At 37.7% G+C, this 22500-nt stretch overlaps 1 protein-coding gene and 1 long non-coding RNA gene across 4 annotated transcripts in view; both read right to left on the bottom strand.

Moving 5' to 3' along the window:
• milt (trafficking kinesin-binding protein milt) overlaps window positions 1-13519 on the bottom strand; it is an 88578-nt gene extending 75059 nt beyond the window's left edge. For both annotated transcript variants that reach the window (XM_071589596.1, XM_071589597.1), the window contains exon 1: window positions 13417-13519. The gene's annotated coding sequence lies outside the window, so the exon portion shown is untranslated. The remainder of the gene's footprint in view (window positions 1-13416) is intronic.
• Window positions 13520-18944: 5425 nt separating this feature from the next.
• The window catches only part of LOC139691742 (uncharacterized), a 14394-nt gene continuing 10838 nt past the window's right edge, over window positions 18945-22500 (bottom strand). For both annotated transcript variants that reach the window (XR_011701677.1, XR_011701678.1), the window contains exon 4: window positions 18945-19034. This is a non-coding gene — a long non-coding RNA (uncharacterized lncRNA). The remainder of the gene's footprint in view (window positions 19035-22500) is intronic.

The following is a 22500-nucleotide window of genomic DNA, read 5'->3' as shown; positions in this document are numbered from 1 at the left end:
ACGGCGTATTTACTACGGAACATGGTCAAAAACAAAAACCCCTGCCATGTCTTTGAAGTAAAACACAGATAAAACAAAGATTTGGTCCAGATAAAGGATCAATTTCGGGAGAAAATGGATCAGGCGTAACTACGCTCCATATATCAAAAGTGTATTCTAACGAGTCTTTTCTTAGACATCCTTACTCTACGCCCCCCTTGTCATCTTAATTCCATCCTTCTATGTGTATGAGTGGAAGCCTCTTTTCCTTAATATGATGCAATTCTTCCCCTTATACTTCCCCACTACTTACTTTGACACACCGTATTGGTCTATCGAAAGACATCCAGAGATAATATGAACGTATTAAACTGTTCCACGTGCACTAATGTTATTACCCCATCCTATTCTTAATGTTTAGCGGAAGCCGTTTTCATTATTTCTGGAATATCGCATAACCTTCGTTTTATTAATATTGATTCCATACACACACACACATATATATATATACCGGGTCGTAGTACTCCATAGGGTAGACATCGTTGGACTGCCGACCAAAGGGTCCCGGGTTCGATTACCGGGCAAGGCACTCTGGGCACCTGCTGCTCCACCCTAGCTACGTGATTTCTCAGGTACCAGATTTTCCTGGGTAACCATAACCGGCACAGTGTATTCAGGAACTGGACCCCCTTATTAATACCCTGCTAATGTGTGAATATTCACACGCCATAAATAGGGCTTGTACTGGGTGATCTCTACCATCACCTACTAAACCGACCTTAGGGTTGATTACTACTGTGTTTATGGTTATATATATATATATATATATACACATATATATATATATATACATATATATACATATATATATACATATATATATATATACATATACATACATATATATATATATATATATATATATATATATATATATATATATATATATATATATATATATATATATATATATACATACATATACATACATATATATACATACATATATATATACATATATATATATATATATATATATATATATATATATATATATATATATATATATATGTGTGTGTTTATGTATGTTCAGTTTCCAATTCACTCATTTAAAGCTTTCATTGGCTAATTGGCAAATTATAGAGCTTGGTCATCCAATCAAACCCAAACTGATTTTAAATGAATTCCACTTCCGATTTTCATTCCTATCTCTCCAGTACTCCTTCCCATTATGCCTCTATTTAATCATTTCCTCCATTTATGTATATATATATATATATATATATATATATATATTGAACACCACCGGTTAAAATGGGATACACCCCATGCCTTACACCTCTTCCTAAAGCACTGCCCAATCCGGACACTCCCTCTTTCTCTCCCTCTTCGTTCCCCACTCGCACCTGATTATACTCGTATGTGGGTGTGTGGGATGAAGAATGGAGAAGGTGAAATGGACCGAAAGAAGGAAAACAAATGAGGAAGTACTTGGTATGGTGTGAGGCGAAGAGAGAGGGGTTTGTTCGGAGATATATCCTATGGAGGAGGCAGATGAAAAGTGGATGAAGGGGGTTTTGGCCGACAATAGTGGGATGTTGAAGAAGACTGTAATAGAGGTGAGAATGTTAATGGAAGATGAGGAAAGGGAAGGCCAATTGAAGAGAGGACGTCGTGGCGAAATTCCTCCGCGAAAGGAAATCACGATTCACGATCTTAGATTTCATCTCGGAAAAGGTCAGAACTGGAAAAATTTTAGTTCGCCATCCGGCCGTGGAATGAAATGAGGGCAGCAGACGACGGGAGGTTGATAGGGACTTGTTTATCAAACCGTCCCAATCTTCCCAATGACGTGAAGACGGTGAGAAACGAGCAATCGTCACGCTATGCACGCCTGAGCGTCGGTCACGCCTAAGGGTAACAAAGAAGGGAACAAACACAAGGTACACCGTCTGTCGAAACGTTCGTTCAAATTATGACCCTTGGGCGCTCCTATTTCGGTATTTCAATGCATCTGGAGCAGGCGAATCGTTTCATCGTATCAGGATATCCCAAGGAAATATCGATTCCAAGATTATGAATGATTCTGTCGCATATGAGCACTTAAAATTGAAAATAAATAAATACTATGTCTAATTTAATCAGACCTCTAATTGCAATCGATTTAAGTGTCGATTACCGATACGATATAACACTTAAACATCGATAAATTCATTCTTACACATCGTTAAAGGAAATTTATTCAATTAAGCATTGTATTCAATTACGTCACTAAACATCGTAAAATTCACCATATATATCGAACAAATATCGATTCAAATTAACTATTTGTAATCGATTTAAATATGAATTCAATAGTCGAAAATCGAAAATTCTTTTAAAAATGCGACATATTCATTTTGCAAAGTCGATAATTTCAATATATCGATGTATTTCCATGCAGCGTCGTTACATTTACCGTTGCGATAAGGAAATAATGAAAGACCAAAGTTAATTGTTATGACAATATCGATATTGGTTGATTAGTAATGACATTTATCGATACATTTATTGAATCGATGATCGATACAGATAATGGCTCGATACATTAATGTCTGTCGCAGTTAAAACTATCGAAACCATAATTTACCTGTCATAAAAATATCGATATTTTTCGAATAGTAATAATATTCATCGATATATCTGTCGAATCGATATTCGATACAGGTTAGATGGCATGGTATGGAATGCTGATATTGTACAGGATGGTATATCGATTCTGAATCGCATTTAAATCGATTAATTCGTATCGAAGGAGGCCTTCTCGCAAAAAATATGACTCAAGGCCATTCGAATCGATTTTCGCGAAGGTCAACGGAGGAAAACACACACACACACACACACACACACACACACACACACACACACACACACACCGGAACGCACGTACTTTAATGTGGGCTTGACACGCACGTTACACACATACACAGCGCATGACGTATTGGGATGACGTCAGACACCCCACAAACGGCGCGAGATTATTCTGATTGACGGCGTCCCGTCGCGATGGCAACGGAAAGACAATTGAGTCACCTATTTATAAAAGATGACACTCGAATATAATCACTTTACTACATTAACTTAATAATAATAATTTTGACAATACGGGATAGCAACTGCAGGGTTATAGATAGCAAAAATTCCACTTGCCACCCTCAGCGTCTAAAAAATAATTAGTTGTATTTAAATGCATGCTCTTCCACTAACCTTATGTGTTTTGCTATAATAACCCATTCTTTCCGAATGAACTCATTCATGTTCTGTTCATCTGTTTTTAAGTTTCCCTTTCAATCCCTCGTCCCTCTCCGCGGGGGCAAATTCCTGCTACCTGCAACGTTGGGTCCCATTCCCTGCCTTTTACAGACTCTTTGGGGGTAGAGTGTTTCGTGGTGCATTTTCATGTGGTGTTTCAATTTCTTGCTTGTTGTGTCCTGGCTTCCGTGTTGTAGGATGTCTTTCGTGCTGCATCATGTGGTGCAGTTTTTTAAGTTGTTTTGCGGTATATGTGTTTGCATGAGTATTGGATGAAAGGATTTTTACATGAGTGTGTGCGCTGCTGTGGGTGTGATTTTCCGTGTTGTTTTTTTTGCATGTGGTATATTTCTTTTTTACGGTTGGTGACCTAACACCCCCCGCCACACGCCCTAGCGGCGGCTTGCGGGGTATTATGTAGATGTAGATGTAGATTAATATTTTTTGGAAAAAGACCGACTCGGTCGATCCGTTCGCGTACGAATACTGAACGGTTCATGTGAGCTGAACGACTTAATTACATTAGTGTATAATTAGCGTTTCACTTTAATATATGTTTATTATTATTATTATAAATAGAATGAGGTGCTTTTTCGAGAGCCGGTTCTTTGGCGGTTGGCTCAAATGATACGCTCTTGAACGAAAGTGAACGGTTCAACCTAAAGAACCGATCGGCTTAACACGATCTATATTTTAAATATTTAAGTATATATATATACACACACACACAAATAAGTATATATATATATATATATATATATATATATATATATATATACTCATATATACAGAAACATATATAAGGAAAAGGGATAGGAACACGTATAAAGGACGTATATATATATATATATATATATATATATATATATATCAATGGGTACCTTCGCAGGGAATCACGAGAAATGATTCGTATCTCCCATGGCCTCGAATTCAGCGATTGATATACGTTTGAATTCAATTTCCGATCTCGAAATACGTGTAAACGCGATTTGCATTTGAAACTGAGGTCGCGTGCGCGAATATTAATGGCGGATGAAAAGTCCTCGACGAATTTGGGTCAATGAAAAACACGCCTAGATCTCAAAAACCAAATGACTCAAAGGAACTGAATGAACGGTTCGCCAATTCTAAGATTCGGTCAGCCAATTAGTTTTCCCGATAGTTCAATTTATAAAAAAAGGTCCGCTTGGGTGCGCGAAACGTTCGTTTAAACGTTTTTTTCCAATACATCCACTCGCAAAAAGCGATAGGCAAGGGGGGGAAGGGATAAATGATTAAAAATCTAGACGAAAAATCAATCAATACTTACTGGGGCAGACACCCTTAACAACCGATAAATAAAGAGGTAACCATGGAAACCTTGCGCGAACTGGCGGCCTTGGCAACGGCGTTAATCGCGACGGAGAAACTATTTAGCGAAAACAATAGCGCACAAATTTGAACGCGTAAGGCAAGGACGTTTGAAGGATAAACAACCAAATACTAGCGTAACCATGGAAACGGTTAAAACGCGCGCATAAAAGTTAAAAACCGTTAAAACAAAACGCAATCGATAGAAGTAAAAAAAACCGAAAACTATTTTTGAAAACTGCGGAACGGATAACCATCGGCAACAAGTCTCCAAAGATGCAAAATCAACAAAGAGACTGATCGGAAATTCGCGAATTGAAATCAATGACAACTCAAAGTTAATGTATCACACGAAATGCATTTAAAATCATTTATTCGCCGGCATATTGTAAAAAAGTAATTTTCATTCTTAATTTTGTGTCATTTAAGCATGTCGTATTATTCAAATGCAATCATTTCAAAATATATGATTACGATTATTTATCTACGAGTTAAAGATGACAGTTATTTAGGATTCCGGAATCAGTTAAAAAAAAACACTTTGAAAAAACCGAATTTCCGTGCCCACGGTGGTATCCTAGCAACAGTGTCAACAATTCTCATTACCATGGCAACCGACTCAACAATGTGATGGAGAGTTTGAAGTGACCATTGCGAAAATAAAACTTTTACTTTTTTTATAAACGTTTACCCTTTTTTCGCCACGAATGCATAATTCTAAATCCTACTTCAATTTTTTGAATTTAAAGTTTTTTTTTAGTTAAAAAAATGAACTTTTAAACAAATGAATCGGTCACCCCTGGCGACCGTTTATTATTCCCCGTATGTAACGAAGCGTGACGTTAGCAACCGCCGCGTGATGTCATAATTATATGTCTTCCACGAAAAATAGCACGCCTATATTTCGTGTTCACATTAACGTCCAATTAACCGACTTCCTACGAAACACGTGATCATTCCAGATGACACTGATTCAATTCGAACAAACAAACACAAACAAATAAATATATTTACATATGTATTAATGCAATTAGGAAAGTTGTCAATTAATGTGCGGAATACGCCATCTTGGTTCCGATGACGTCACACCACGCCGCATCCATTGATGGTTGGTTCTTCAACCTTTCAATTTCTAAGGTCTCGCAATTTTCTTCTCGCGAACGGAAAATGATACGGAGTCGTTTTTTAGCTTAATCGACGCGGAAGACATTCAAGATATCATTTTAGGATTAAGATTTACCAAAAAATTATTGTAACCGAGTTTTTAAACATTCAATGACATGGGAACGGTAAATAATAACGAAAATGTTTTCACACGTCTGAAAAACGTAAAAAACACAAGACTGATGCCATGACTACGCTTTTCTTCAATAAAAGGTTTATATTATTAACAAATAAGTTAAGTAGTCGTCTTCTGATGGATTTACAAACGGTGTCACTTGTCAACGGGTTTTTAAAAAAAGACCAGATTCGGAAATTACGAAAATTTGGGTCACATTTCAAATTTTTCTGTAAAAAAAAGTATTAATTTTCGTAATTTAAATGCATTTTTTATACAAAAATATGCATTTTTCGTTCCATAAAATATTTTTTTTAAACATTTTTCGTACTAAAAATATTTATTTTTAGCAATGGAAAAATTAATTTTTTTAAAATAAAAATAGTTATTTTCTGCGATAAAAATGTTATTTTTTGGGAACCAAAATTTTGATTTCGTTCCATTAAAAACACATTTTTCGTAAAATTATCCAATTTTTTTCTTAAAAAAATTCATTTTTTGTAAAAAAATATTATTTTTTTAAATATTCAGTTTTTTTAATAAAAATACGTAATTCAAATAAAGGGTTAAAAATGTCAGTTTTCAGAGTGTTACCATACCACGATTTCGTTAAAAATCACGCGAAATTTTGGAATGCCTTTTTCTTCTTTTCATTTCATCAATTTTTTCTTTGATTTTTTTCTAAAAAACACTATTTTAAATAAAAACCAACGGTAATTTACAATTGAATGCATTTTTTATAGTTATCATATAGTTTTTTAAGCAAAAGAATTGATTGATAGGCAAAAAGAACGTCTTCTTTTTATCATTCAGAGGTCATGAACTGCAGCCAAGTAATTAGAATCAATTTCGAAGTCAATTTCAAAGGTCAGCCCTCGGTTAAACAAATTAATGAAAAATTGTCAGTAACGTAATGGAAAAGAAAAATAAATAAACAATTGATGTTCGAATTGTGAACATTTTGACAATTGAGGGTAGCACATGCGTAACCAACCTTTCGCGTAACTATTACGACTTTCACCTTACAAATAATTCGGAAATGTCTTTTAAAATGCTTTCATTCATTTATTCCAGTAATGAATAAAATTGAATTCTTTCGAGTGTATTATTACACTCATTTATTTCAGTTTAGTCCCTTATTCAAAGATTATAATTGGTATACTTTTGGATATTCTCATAACGACAAGTTTTAAAACAAAAACAAGGTCGGAATTATTCATAAAACCTAACCTAAATTGTTCAAATAGCCAAATGGATTTAACGAGACACTGACATGTTTAAGACACTTTTAACGCCATTAATGACGAATTAAAATTAAGAACACGTGTTAAGACGAAATATGAAAATGGTTTCTTTATCATCGGAGCCGATGGCATTACAATTATCATCTTATATACGTCGACCGCCTTTCAATCAAATTACAGAGAGAACGGAGACGAGGAAGCCTTCTTGGATGGATTCTTGGAGGGGATGGACATCAATGAATCGAAATTATGATAATCCGTCAATTCCCCGAACGAATGGGATGAGTCAGCTGATTGGCAAATGCGATTACCAAGCATCCACCGTAACCATAGGCTACGATTACATTTCGGATACACATGAAAGGTATTCCCCTTACGAAGATCTATCTCGAGTTGCTGGGGAGACCACATGACACTAACAGACACTGCCCATATCCCAAATAACTCCAACGGACATAATTAGAAGTCCGTTCATAAAAAAAAAATATATATATATATATATATATATAATACATATATATATATAATACATATATATGTGTATATATATAATACATATATATGTGTGTGTGTATATGTATATATATATATATATATATATATATATATATATATATATATATATATATATATATATATATGTCAAAACGTCAAATAACATATTTTGAGTGTCCTTTCTTTTCGTCTCTATATTCTAAAAATCTACATCCATGTTTATATATATATATATATATATATATATATATATATATATATATATATAATATATATACGTACGCATTCATTAATTTTTCTGGTTTCACCGATAGTGATACCAAGACTAGACAAGACTATTTAACTATATCCATTTAGGATCGGTCCATCCCTATCCGTACAATCTGTATTCCTCCATTTCCCGTACTATATCAACATTCTTTAGTGTTTTACCAATTCACTCCATTAAATGCCTTTTCCTCAAATCATACGAAACACGCAATTAGGTCTATCCCTTTGACTCTATCACATTCTTGCACATCCCCCCCTTTAACTCTCCCTCTCTCTGCAATTCGTGACCTCTCTCTCTCTCTCTCTCTCTGTCTGTATTTCTGCAGTGGTTTATCGCATGTTCTTTCACTTCTTGGAAACCCATAAACCGATCGGGAAATTGGAATGAGATATCCAAAGAGCGACCGACCGACTCCCCCCCCCCCCCGTTTAGAATAACCGCCCCCCAATGCCGCCCCCGCACGCAGTTCCACATTCCGACGTCCGACGGCGCTCAAGTACACCACCACAGGGTACTAGACCTCACCCACGGTCCAACAGTGCTGCTGCCACTCGGCGCACACCATAAGTACGAACTCCCGCCTCACTCTCGAGGCGGGGAGTTGAGTTGACCCGACGAAAGAATGGATTACCACTTCCCCTTTCACATTCCCCTACAAACACCCCCCCATTCCCTTCCTCGGCCCCTTTCTCTTTTTTATTGTATCGCTCGTTTTCGAAAGCGTCGATGACTTAACCGACATCGCGAACATCTTCTTCCTCCCGATTCGACACACACCCAACACGAAGAATGAATGAATCAACGGGCTAGCTCTGGGGCTGCCCAACTGGGCGCCCAATGTGCCGGTTATGGTTTCACAGGAAGATCTGGTACTATCCGAATAATCACATATATCTTAGGTGGAGCTGCAGGTGCCACCAGGGGGGCTTGCCCGGGATTCGAAACCGGGACCCTCCGGTCAGCAGTCCAACGCTCTACTCTCTGGACTACACCACGACCCACACACACACACACACATGTATATATATATATATATATATATATATATATATATATATATATATATATATATATATATATATTCCGCTGCCAAATGTTTATGTTTATATATGCATATATATATATATATATATATATATATATATATATATATATATATATATATATATATATATATATATTCCGCTGCCAAATGTTTATGTTTATATATGCATATATATATATATATATATATATATATATATATATATATATATATATATCCGCTGCCAAATGTTTATGTTTATATATGCATATATATATATATATATATATATATATATATATTCCGCTGCCAAATGTTTATGTTTATATATGCATATATATATATATATATATATATATATATATATATATATATATATATATATATATATATATATATATATATATATATATTCCGCTGCCAAATGTTTATGTTTATATATGCATATATATATATATATATATATATATATATATATATATATATATATATATATATATGCATATATAAACATAAACATTTGGCAGCGGAAGGTCCAACCGCCAGGCATTAGATCCGACAGACGGACGTAAAATACGGATATAGCCTCCAACGCACACCCTCGTCAATTTCAATAGATTGAAGGGAAGGGGTAGCCTCTAAACGCCACACTTCTACTTAAAAGAGCATTAATTTAAAGTCCTTGGAATGGATCTATTAGCCTCGCACAAGGTCCATCCATTTCGTCAGAGCGATACGAGGAAAGCTACGATCAACGGACACACACACATACACATACACACACATGTAAACATGTTGCTAAACAACACACCAACCGTGTCCTGGACGCGATGGTTGCCTTGGCAACGCACACAACAACCGACATTGTTCAATTTATTAACGTTTGTTTCCCAAATTAGACGGAAATAGACAACAAAATTAACTTCTTCGTGGAAGTTATATTTCCGCGGACGTTCGATTAAATGAAACGTAAAGAAAATGAAATATTTGGACTGGACTATGATTGATTGGTGAATTTTAGCGACTTAAGCACATGGCACCGGGTTTCCCTACGATTTGGAGTCATTAACTACTGAAGGTATTCACAAAAAATGAGGTCAATGGCCATTAAGGTCCACGGATATAATATTCAAACGATTACTTCAAATGTTAGGATTACGACAGCTCTTCCAAGCAGACATGTCGAACTCAAAATTGAGAACATTTAAAAGACTTACCGTCATGAAGAAGGTCGGAAATTATACGAATTTTGATTATACATACATAAATACATATATATATATATATATATATATATATATATATATATATATATATATATGTGTGTATATATATATATATATATATATATATATATATATATATATATGTGTGTATATATATATATATATATATATATATATATATATATATATATATATATATATATATATATATATAATATGTCCATGTATAAATACCTGCGCATATTTCAATATCTCGTGACTACAGACGAAAACGTATCAGCGACAACCTAATAGAACGCGAATACACCATTACTATAACGGTAATTCACATTTGAAACAATTATTATTATTCAAAACAAAGCAACAGACAAGGAAAAGCGAAATGCGACGCGCTGTGCGAGAGGTGGTTAGAAACGGGAGAAGCCGATTGGTGGAATGACGCAACAATGGGATCGCTCGGCCCCGCCCACTCACTCGAAACAACTAGGACAAGTGGTCTGTTGAATAAATAATACAGTGAAGAGGCGGTGACCTTTAATGAGGCGACCAATCAGGAATCAGCTAGCACGATTACCACGATTTAAGCGGTTTTGAAGCTGCAAGCGTGCTGAAACAATGAGTGGAAACTGATCGCTGATTGGCTAAGAGACACATGAACATTTTATGCAACCACGCCACCAAAGTATCCCCATAGGATTACACCCCCAAATGAAAATAGACACGCCCCTAATTAAAAATAGACACGTCCCTAATTAAAAATAGAAACGTCCTTAATTAAAATAGCCACGCCCCTAATTATAGAGAGCTAAGCCCCTAATTTAAAAGATCCACGCCCCTAATTTAAAAGATCCACGGCCCTGATTAAAAAGATCCACGCCCCTAATTAAAAAGAGCCACATCCCTAATTGAAAAGAGGCACGCCCCTATTTGAAAAGAGACACGCCCCTAATTACAATGAGACACGCCCCTAATTAAAAAAGCCCCCGCCCCTAATTAATTGAGCCCCGCCCATAATTAACAGAGCCACGCCCATAATTAACAGAGCCACGCCCACAATTATTAAGAGCCGGGCCCCTTATTAAAAGACCCGCGCCCCTAATTAAAAGAGTCACTCCCTTAATTCAAGCAAACACGCCCCTAATCATAAAGATCCACGCCCCTAATTAAAAGAGTCAACCCCCTAATTCAAGCAGACACGCCCCTTATATTTCAGTGGGCGACCATGCCCCTTTAAGTAATACACACAAACACGATCGTACACCCTAAAATTACCTTAAGCCTTATCATGCTGGTTGTTTGAAACGACTGATAATTTGCCAACTCAGAACGATACTGGATATGACTTGTTACACTTGAACGACTGAAACTCTACACTCAACGAGCTGAAGTAACCACGCCCCTAAAAACAAACAAGCCACGCCCCCTCAGCTACATAGCCAGGCGTATGGATTAAAGATTGCTGGCAATAAATAAAATATTCAGCAAACTCGCGTTGGACGCGGTTTGGGCAGCATTTCCAGCGCCATTGCGTGACCACGTCCTATTAAAATTAACAGGCCAACTTCCCTGATTGTCGAATCCCTGGAGAATAGGTCGCAGATTAAGAATGAAAGCATTGGATTTGTGTTCCAACGTCGTCAAATCAAAATATTCGAACAATATTGATGCTATTCAGCCACGCCCCTTTATCCATCAGGCCAAGCCTACGAAATTAAATAGCCACGCCCCTTGGTTCACCCACTGAGCCTATTTGTTTGCGGACATTACATAATGACGTTTTGCAAATCGATATGCATTTGTTGACAGTCGCAAACTATTAAAGTGAAAAGTGTTTATCGAAATATAATTCATTCACTTTAGCGCCAAACCTCTTAAATGTCACTCCCATTACTTAACACGCCACGCCCTTTACTATCAAAACACACCCTTTATTAATGAGCCACGCCCATTATTTAACTGCTCACGCCCTTATATTAATATGATCCTCTCGAAATTTATCATGCCAAGTCCTCTGACAATAAACCACGCCCTTTATAAATAAGCCACGCCTTTTGTTAATAAGCCACTCCCGCTGTTTAACAGGCCACTCCCCTTAACTAATGTAAACCCCGCCCCTTTTCCGTTTTCATTCTCACAAAATCTCCAATTCAGCGTCCTCCAACCTTCAAGCTAGCCAACTTCACAAAATGGGTAAAATCGAAATGGATGCGAAGGGTTAATCTTTTACACAATAAAAGCCAATTTGGGTCATCCAAATCTGACATGGACGTCATTGACCACCGGAAAATGACAAAGAGAAATTAATTAAACAATGGAGCCACCATTTTAAAGCCAAAAGAGGATTCTAAATCTGTTTAAGTATTGAATTAATTTAATAGCATCACGCTGTGAAGTGTAACGCCAATAAAGAGTTGAAATTCAGATTTAGAAAGGTCGATAAGATATTATCGATATAATATGTCTATAGATCCCTTTATGTTATTTTATCGAACGATATATCTACTTGTCGAACAATTTAAATATATAGATGTATCGGAAAATATATCGTTAGATTTTTCAACAGATATATCAAACAATATATATCGAATATAGATCAATAGATATATCGAAATATATATCGATCGATTATATCGATTACCAGCTTAAGAAAAAGCATTAAAATCACAATCTCTCAAGTTCTTCCGATTTTTAGGTCAAAGGCATAATCGAAATTCGATATTATCTTTATCGATGTATTGATGGTATCAATTGACGTATGAAACGATTCAATTCTAATCGACCACGTTTTAAAATTGAATTTATAGCATTAAAAACCCAAATTAAAACGAAATTTCAATTTGCTCGGTAGAAACCTACAAAACCAAAAAATTGTTTATTTGCATAAGAATCGGTTGCCAACGGAAACCGGAGAACAATGTGTTTTTCTCCGTTTCGTCGACATGGCAACGAATAGGCAAAATCGAAAGAATTGGCATAATTTGTGCAATTTTCCATGTCCGTTTTTGGATAACCCACGCAACAAAGTGAGTGAAAAAGCTAAGCATTTTTTTATTAATTGAAAAAAAATTTGGCTGGAATTAAAACAAGATGGCCAAACAAACTTGCGTCGCAAACAAAGGAAGAGCGTAATTAGCGTAAAAGGGTGAAGATGGATACTGAATAGTGCCAACAACGTTTCGCCTACATCTCTAAGCACATTCCCTTTTAATTTGTTTGTTTGTTTTGCAGTTGTTGTCAACAGTGAATTGGTGACTCACGAAAGTAATTCAGCGTCTCCCGAATCTGCTCTGGGCTGAGGTCAAGGTTGGGTGCGGACTCCGATGCTCCACTGTCCTGCTGGCAGTTCCCCGATTGGCCGCCAGATGAACCCCAGTCTGAATTCTCGTAACCTTGGCGACGGAGAAACAAAAAATGAAAAAAGATGGCCGTGACAAAAAAAAAATTCGGTTTCATTCTGAAAAATTAATTATTACATAACATTATTTCAAAAAAAAAACAAATTTTATCGAGATTATTTATTTAAAAATTAATATTTCCAATTCATTATACATAATCCGCAATTAAGATCGTTTAATATCGAAATTACAAACTATCGAAAAATCGACTAATCGAATTTTGAAAAATATCGAATTATGTAATCGTTGAAATTTGCAATGATTGAAATATAACAACAACATATAACAAGATTAACTTTTAATTTTAAAGAATAACAATCGATTATCGAAATTTTGAGTTATCGAATACCGCTCTGAAATATAATCTAAAGTCGAATATATTTTTACAATCAAAACATAACATTGAAAATATAATATTATCATTTTCAATCGTAATATTATCGAAACGCAAAAATCGAATACGGAACTGTAGAATTATCGAATTTTAAAATATCGTTATTCAAACGTGGAACGATACTAAAATATATTCAATTTTAGTAATCAAACGATAATGTTGACATTATCAATAAAACATTTAATATCGCATTCCTACGTAATTTAATACTTTTTAAATTTTTAATTATGTTAATTCTATTACATAAACCGGAGCCACTTAAGATTTCATTTTTAAAAAATGGAAAGCATGTCGATTTTATATATCGATAAATATATATCGATTTATATATCGATATATCGCAATTCATTTCTTCAAAAGAAGTGCTATCAGAATCAAACAATCGAATACCGAACTGTCGAATTAGTGTGCGATATTATCATATCATATTCGATTACCAAAATCATCAATTATCTACGTCAAAACTCACGCTTTTTAATGCTTCGACATATTTAATCGAAATTATCGACCAAGAAAACTAGTCAATTTTGACCAGAATCAATTAATCGATTTTGTAATTATCGATTTAATTTGCGATTAAATCAAATTATAATCGGTCTTCAGAAATCAATAATTATCTAACAGTCAAATCTCACGAGTTATTCATGCTTCGATATATTTAATCGAATCCATCGAACATAGAGAACAAGTCAATTGTTACCACAATCAATTATTCGAATACGAAACTATCGATTCAATTTGCGATAAAATCGCACTACAATCCATTATCGAAATTATTATGTAACATCAGAAATTGCGATTTTTTATGTTTCGATACGTATTCAATCAAATACATCGAACAATGAAAACAATTTATTATCGATTACCTTGGCATCCAAGTAACGCGCGAAACCATAAAGCCGCCATGAAAGCAAGAAAGGAAAAGAGAACAAGTGAGTAGTGGAAATGCGACGTCGAATGTCACTCACCCGCGAAATCCGTCAAGGTGTCAGCCCTGAGTTTATACTTTGGTATCTGCTCCTCGACTAGACTTATAATCTCAACTTCCGGAATGTTTCCACCACTGCAGAGGTCTGAAATAAACACACAGAAAACAAATATCACAAAAAAGGTTATTTGTGAATCGCAAATTCAAACAATGAAATCAACATCAACGACCAATGTCATGGCGACCACATTGTCCGTCGGTCATTGTTGTACGTCTTGTGCTTCTAAATTGTTTGCTCTCGCCGTCCGTTTGGGAGAATCGGTTTGGAAAAAATTACTTCCTCACATTTCACACTAAAGAGAAGTCGTTCTTGTCAAGAGGTGTCACTCCTTCCCGAGGGCTTAAAGGCGGCGTGCTCTCTGACCGTGGTCCATTTGCCCCTTACTACACGTGCCAAAGCCCCCCCCCCCCCACCCAATCCCCCTTGACCGCCAAAAGCTCTTTTACTCTCTTCCCTCATCGCTATTCTTGGGAGAGGCGTCTTGAGACGGCCATTCAATCTCACTCTCGACAGTAGAAATATCCCACGATGTATATATATATATATATATACATATATATATATATATGCTTTCATAGACGTAACACGGAAGTGCCGAATAGTACAATACACAGTAACACATAATATAGAAACACAAAAAAAGAGAACACTCACACGTATTTTCTTGATATTTCGACGGAAACAATCCGTCTTCCTCTGAAGATGTAGAAGTAATCACATCTTCAGAGGAAGACGGATTGTTTCCGTCGAAATATCAAGAAAATACGTGTGAGTGTTCTCTTTTTTTGTGTTTCTATATTGTGTGTTACTGTGTATTGTACTATATATATATATACACATAAAAATACACACACACATCTTTGGGGTATACCACCAGATATAATATATATATATCGATTAAAATATAACGCCAAAGCGCGATAGCTCTAATATCGATAATAATAGCGGCTCCATCGATTGTACTCCGCCCACTTGTACGTGTGTGTATATATACATATATATATATATATATATATATATATATATATATATATACACATATATATATATATATATATATATATATATATATATACACATATATATATATATATATATATATATATATATATATATCGGCCATTTTAAAGGTTATTCGGACTTTTTACTAGGTTCCCATAGCTATGAAGAACGCCAATCGCGATCTCCAGTGGAACTAAGACATGGAGGAAAAGGAGGTCTTTAATCTAATATATATATATATATATATATATATATATATATATACACACACACATTTTTTTTCTCGCCGTCAAGAATAAAATGGCTCCCAGACTACGACAAATGGCTTCCTGAGACATTTTCACCTTTTATTTTTAACAGTAGACCATCATTTTAAAATGCTTACCGCTGTCACGTTAACTGCAATAAACCTAACGATTTTCAAAATCAATTTCATACATCAAACACATCAAATACGACGGGAAACCATGGTGATCCATCCATTCGCTAAATTTCAAGACAACAGACAATATCTTTCGAGAAATGGGCAAACGCCGTATGACTTCCGTGATTGTGAATTTGAAACGACTGAACGGCTAGCAATCGTCCGTTCTCGTGTTAACAATAGCAGAGGAACAGTTCCGGCTCGTCGCTATTGGGAACAGTTTCCCTTGGCGATCTGTCGGTAGACTTGAAAAAGAGAGACAGCAGATGGACGACGTTTGGGCGACGTCCAAAGGAACACTTTTGGTTCCCCGCACGTCACCACCGCGTGAGACGGACGTAAATAAAAGCCGACGCCCACGCACTCCGGCGCCCGACGGGGGAACAGGGGGGAAAAAAATGAAAAACGCCCGGCGCAGTTTTAAATCCTCCATTGACGAAACTGCTTCCGTTCCTACGTCAATCGCAAACGTAAGATATTAATTGAAAGATGACATCATACGAGTTCATAGAAAAGGCATAACCGTTTCATTGAAAAATATTATTTTCAATTATGGCCGAATTTAAAATTTATACAGAGAAACTAACACAATAGAAATATCTCGTCTTCGTCAACGTGTTTTCGAACAAAATTCAAGCCACTCAGATCTCAGTCTCCACGAGATACGTGATCATTAAAAAGTAAAAAAATATTGAAGCAACTCTCCCGTCGTCAAGGAGTAAACGGCGCCTTTACAACGCTTATACAAGAATGGTAACTGTTCGAATGATCCACTCGTAGTTTCTTTCAACATTTAAAAACCTTTACCTTGATTGTGGGCGAACAATTAAACCATCAACAATAAAACATCTACAAGAATATGCGCTTTGCATCGCATCATCGGAATTTAATTTCGAAGATCGATTCTCAGTAATTGAATTTGAAAAGTTAAAATTACGAAGTCTAACCAGGAATGTATATAAATAAAATTATTTCGGTGGATTCATGATGAATTTTCTTTGCCTTGCCATCGGGACGTTACCATGGAAACGTAATCTAGCACCCACCTCCGTACGCCTCCATAGCATCGACCTATCAAGTTTAACGATTATATTTCCGTCGCATGACAATAATTTTCAACGATTCTGGACAATAATACGTTGATCACTTGGCATTTCGTCAGTATTCAATTTCTATTCGATCATCGCCGTTTATTTTACTTTTTCTTCACTTAAAGCACTTTGTTTTAGTGCTAGCATATCGTTTCCGTACCATGTAGACGTTGCCATGGTAACTTCACCAAGGTGATCTCGGTAAAAAGGTTGCCTGGGAGACGATTCCTCAAATCGGAGCCTCTAAAATCATTGACCTTCGATCACCTTGAACGCCTCGCGTGGAATGGAAATTAGATGCATCGGAAAAACGTGTAATGCGTGGCCTGGAAACGCCGAAAAACATACGAGGCGAGATTAGCGCACGGTTGCCAAGGAGCCGTGGTTAGCACCCCTAAACAGTTAGCACCTTCTGAGTAATTTAATGCGCCCAGCGGCGACGACACGGCCTTCGTGCGCCTTATGTTTTTTCCCCCTTTCCTCCCGTCAGACGAAACGATTTCCGACAGTCTTTTGTTTCACGCTTCGCTTCTCGTTTATATGGTTTAAATTATATCGAGTTTTGCGGGTGAAATATCGATAATAATAACCTGCAGACAATCGAGCAGTCCGCTCATATCGAAAGCATATCATTCACTCTTAAATATATCGACATTTCAAAGGCGAAGTGAAAGTATCGCAAACAATCATTTCGACCTAATCCGACATGTAGTATCGATTGCCAATTCGATTCCATTCCGCTCTTTGATATCGACTAAACCAATCGAAACGGGGTAAATCCCGCTAGGTCCCTGAACCAATTAAAATGTAAAAATCGATATTATCGCACATGGAACATATCGTTCGATTAATCGAATTACCAACTTTCATTCAAGTCATCACATCGAATATAATTCTGACGTATATCTGACTTCTAAACCGTTCCTGAGGTAAGGATGGAGTCTGGTAGCAGTTATTTGGCTCCCAGCCGTTGGGCGAGTGCGGATGGATCGTTTGCGAAACCTCTACATAACGCGACCTCGTACCGCTCCGTCACGAACCAGTTATTGGAACAGCACTAAGCCATGGGGTGCCAAGTTCAACGGAAACAATGGGAACTCGGTAGCAGTTCGGTCGGCTCCCAGCCTTTGGCGAAGTTCGGATGGATCGCTTGCGAAACCTCTATATATATTAATACACGAACGTGACCTAAGTTAGTATTATAATAATATTGGCTAATGGATGCGTGGAGTAGGGTATGGTGACTCACCGGTGATGGTCTCCGCATCTCTCGTCGTGGTCGTGACTCCGTTGGGTGGTGGTGGTTTCAGGGGCAGCTCTTCCGGCCGCCGGCCCTGCCGCCGCCGCTGCCCAAGGGGTGGTGGTGGTGGTGTTTCGGCCGGCGCCAAGGGCGGATCCGTACCTCCTACCCCTCTTACCCCTCCTCTCCTTCCCTCCTTCTCTCTGTCGGCAACAGGGCCGGCGGTCACTGGGACGTCCAGCTTGCCAGTCCGGCGTCCAGGGGGGGGTCCCGCTGCGCCCCTGGCGGCGGGCGCAGCTACGATGGCAGCGGACGAAGCGATGCGACCGCCGGCGCCACACTTCCCATTGGCGCCACACGAGACAATACGAGACAAGAGAGAAAGAGAAAGTAGAGAGAGATTAGGATATTGTTTGGCTGGGAGCCATCGTTGACTTGACTACGAGCAATCATTGTTGGGGCAGCCCTGATCGTCCACAAGGCTGTCAATCATTGTTGGGGCGGCCCTGATCGTCGACAAGGCTATTAACTAATTGTTACTTGGCCCTGATGGTCCACAAGACTATTAACTAATTGTTTCGCTGGCCCTGTTCGATGTCAAGACGACAAACCAAGACTGTAACTAATTGTTGGGTGGGACCGATTGTTGACAGACGAATATTAATTATTGGGTAGCCCTGTTCGTCGACAAAGACTGCATGTCGTAATTGTGGGCTGAGCATTATCTTTTGTTTAAGAGTATTACTCATTGTTACTGATTGTTGTTGCCTGGGAATGATGGTTGATACACACAAACTTTGGCACTAATTGAACACTGGCACTGATTAAACAGGATTGTAAGAAGGAATGAAAGAAATCATTGCGTCATTCACGAACAATTACAAATCGTAACGTCTCGTCAACAATGGGAAATTACAATTGGACAAGCGAATTATTTTCTTAACGGATAAGCCGTCGTCAAAGGGAACAATGGTCCCCTTGACGACGATTGTCAACTACAATAAACAATATATAATTCCATTTTAATACGATTTCGAGGCTTGATAAACATTAATCATCGAATTCATTTACCTCTGGTGACTCATGTCGAAGGTTTTCCTCCAATTCCATTTTCCAAGAGTCGTCGTAAGCTAAACCGGTTCCTGGAACAATTCCAAACCGATTAACCGGTTTCCCGACAACTTGACGGTTGTATTCCGAGCTCGATTCGCCTTCCGGTTCACTCGAATCCTCCTGGGACACCCAGGACACCTGATTTTCATACCGTGAGATGCTTAAATCGGTTCCTACCGGTTCGAAAACGGTTTCACCAAAAATTCCCTGGCCTCTCATCAAAAACCGCCCGTTAACCGGTTCGTATCCGTTCGGAAATACACACAAGCACTCCGGATTGCGTTCCAAAGCCTTGAGATCACGGGAACCTTCGCAGCACGAATTGTAATCACTGGAACTTAAGCACGAAGATTCCAAATCACTGGAACTGTTGTAATATCCCGCGTCCGAATCACCAGAACATGTAACATATCTCGTAGTCACGTAACGCATCTTGTAGTCACGGGAATCACGGTTGACGTGCTGGTAGTCACCCAAAGTTTCGTAACCAGAACTGTAGTCCCTGGAGAATTCCTGCAAGGACCTGTGGTCGCTGGCCTCCTCGCAAGGGGACCAATCGTAGTCGCTGGAGCTTCCATAACTGGAGTCTAAGCCACCGGAACTCCCGGAGCGTACCTTCCGGTCACCGGAAGTTCGCCTCCGACATTTGGAGTCACCGGATGTGACGATGCGGTCGTTGAAATCACTGGAACGGGCGTTTGAGTCACCACGGCTTCCAGTAGAACCACTGGAGGCTCCAGGACCTTCCAACTGCACATGATAACCTCCAGAACGTCCCTCCAGTTCCAGTGAACCCTTCGAAGGGTCCCCACCACCCTTCCAGGAAGGAAGATGGTTGATTCCAGCATCCTCCAGGGATGAGGACATCTTCCAGGATCGTTCCAGCGATACGCTATCTGGTATTAGATCGCGAAGGCATACAACTGGATCCTCCACTGCTATTACGCCACTTTCCTGGAGCCTTGGGTGATTTTCCAGTTCACTAGGCCGCGTTGCATCTTGGGAACTACCCAAAATGCACTGCTCCATATCCAAATTGGTATTTATCGGTACATATCTTCGTTTATTTACACGAAATGGCGCTCACTATAACCTTTAAATGAGTCTCCGACCTCGTAGAAATACCATAAAAGGGCAAAACGTCATACGTCACGTGTCCAAAGGCGTATATTATAAGGTTCATAGCAGAGGCCGTCGAATGGGACGCTCAGATTTGTGATCCTTAGGCAATTATTTTTCTTGTATGGGGAGACCACATCGCGCGATAACCATAGAAACAAACTCCTCAGATACAAACAACCCTACGTCATTTTCGGAATTGTTCACGAACAAAAGAACCACGAAATCGGTCCGAATTTGGAGTTTGAAAACAATTGAAGTTATCTAAGCGATGAAATCCGAAAACGGTTTTGTTCCGCGGCTTCTGATCCCGTTCAACAACCTTCACTGTTCCCCGGCACTGACTTGACTACAATCAAAATCACCAGGCGACTAAAAACCATCACCCAGGGAAACCGCTATCTCGCCCGAGTGGAGATTATTGCCGAGGGGAAAAAGGAAAAAACGTAAGACCCATATTCTTTTTTACGGCGAATCCAATAAAAAAATAATGACTGAACACTCGGGAGATAAGATTACGCCAAACAAACTCTTGAGCTAAGCTCTGAGCGGAGAAGTTGAAACTTTGCACAGATAAGGAGCGAAGGAGGAATTACATACGCACTTCGGAAAGGACTTACGGGCATTTTAGCACGCACACACAAACAAAGACTCGCCTCCGAGACGCGCCTCGTTAATTCTCTTGTCCTTATGTTTATACCGTACGCAAAATGAAGTTTTTTAAAGGCCCCAGTTCGTGCATTTATCGGACAGACCACGTAGGCCCGCGTGTCGCCCTGGAGACGGACGCAAAAATGCCCCGCGTTGCTATATTCGCGCGATTTTTGACTTCACAACAATGAAAAACGAGAGAAAAGAGAAGGAGGACACAGTACATGAGGCCGAAACGTCTTCCAATATTCTTTTCTTTCCCAACACGTGTTTAAAAAGATTATAAATTGTGTTTCGTGTTTTTTATGGGATTTTTTAATAAAAAATATAAAAAATTAAAAAATGATATATATATTTTTTTTTAAACCGAAACCATATTGGCCAACAAACTTTGATGTCGAATGACTCAAAAAATGAGGACGAAGTCACAAACGCGACGGTCGAAACGCTTAATACATTTGGTTTTTTTTTAATTAATTTATCTTATTCATGCATTATAAATAACGGAGAATTTGTTTGTGTATTTAACTGCGCCATTGGTGCATAAAAAAACAGTAAAAAATATAATTAGCCGACGTTACTGGAATGCTTAGCGTCCGATACAATACAACTAGCGATTCTATATTGATTCGACAATTAAATATCGACGTGCAAAGTAATTATCAATTCGAACGATATTATTATCGATGTTTCCCCGAATACGCTTTCAAACAAAATACAAAAGTATGCAAATTTTTGGAGAAAAATTAAAAAAAAAAATTCATTGCAATAACGAAACAAGAATCGATTCTCGGTTTTAATGAGAAATAAATTGATGGAAAAATCAATACTGTGTTTTTTCGACAAAAAAATCAAACCAAGAATCGATTCTCGGTTTTAACCAGAAAAAATCGATACAAAAATCGATACTCAGTTTCTTTCGG

This window comes from Hetaerina americana, unplaced genomic scaffold (assembly GCF_022747635.1).
Source record: "Hetaerina americana unplaced genomic scaffold, ioHetAmer1.1.p SCAF_39, whole genome shotgun sequence".
NCBI classification, from domain to species: domain Eukaryota; kingdom Metazoa; phylum Arthropoda; class Insecta; order Odonata; family Calopterygidae; genus Hetaerina; species Hetaerina americana.
The sequence above is the reverse complement of the archived record's forward strand: the minus strand, read 5'-3'. Positions and strand labels throughout refer to the sequence as shown.